This window comes from Trachypithecus francoisi, unplaced genomic scaffold, assembly GCF_009764315.1.
Source record: "Trachypithecus francoisi isolate TF-2019V2 unplaced genomic scaffold, Tfra_2.0 Lachesis_group5, whole genome shotgun sequence".
In the NCBI taxonomy this organism is placed as follows: domain Eukaryota; kingdom Metazoa; phylum Chordata; class Mammalia; order Primates; family Cercopithecidae; genus Trachypithecus; species Trachypithecus francoisi.
In genome coordinates, this window is record NW_022681470.1 from 55,686,980 (window position 1) to 55,687,521 (window position 542).

Consider the following 542-nt stretch of genomic DNA (forward strand, 5'->3'; position numbering starts at 1 on the left):
AAATTAAAGTCACCAGGTGCATTAGTCTCTGGCAAGAGAGTCAGCCTATTCTTTGAAGCTTTAAAGCCAGGCATTGACTTCTCCTCTCTTGCTATGAAAGTCATAGATGGCATCTGATTCCAACAGGAAGCTGTTATGTCTACATTGAAAGTCTGTGGTTTAATGTAGCCACCTTCATCAATTATCTTTTTTTTTTTTTTTTTTTTTTTTAAATATGGAACGCTTCACGAATTTGCATGTCATCCTTGTGCAGGGGCCATGCTAATCTTCTCTGTATCGTTCCAATTTTAGTATATGTGCTGCCGAAGCGAGCACCATCAATTATCTTAGCTAGATCTTCTGGATAACTTACTGCAGCTCCTACATCAGCACTTGCTGCTTCACCTTGCACTTTTGTATTATATAGGTGGTTTCTTTCCTTATTTCATGAATCAACCTCTGCTGGGTTCAATTCTTTTCTTCTGCAACTTCTTCACCTTTCTTAGCCTTCGTAGAATTGAAGAGAGTTATGGCCTTGCTCTGGATTAGGCTTTGGCTCAAAG

General features: G+C 39.3%; 1 non-coding gene across 1 annotated transcript; it reads right to left on the minus strand.

Annotated features, from left to right (window-relative positions):
* Window positions 1-208: 208 nt before the first annotated feature.
* Window positions 209-315, minus strand: LOC117076942. Its single transcript, XR_004434553.1, has one exon. It is a non-coding gene; the product is annotated as a U6 spliceosomal RNA (small nuclear RNA).
* Between the last annotated feature and the right edge of the window lie 227 nt (window positions 316-542).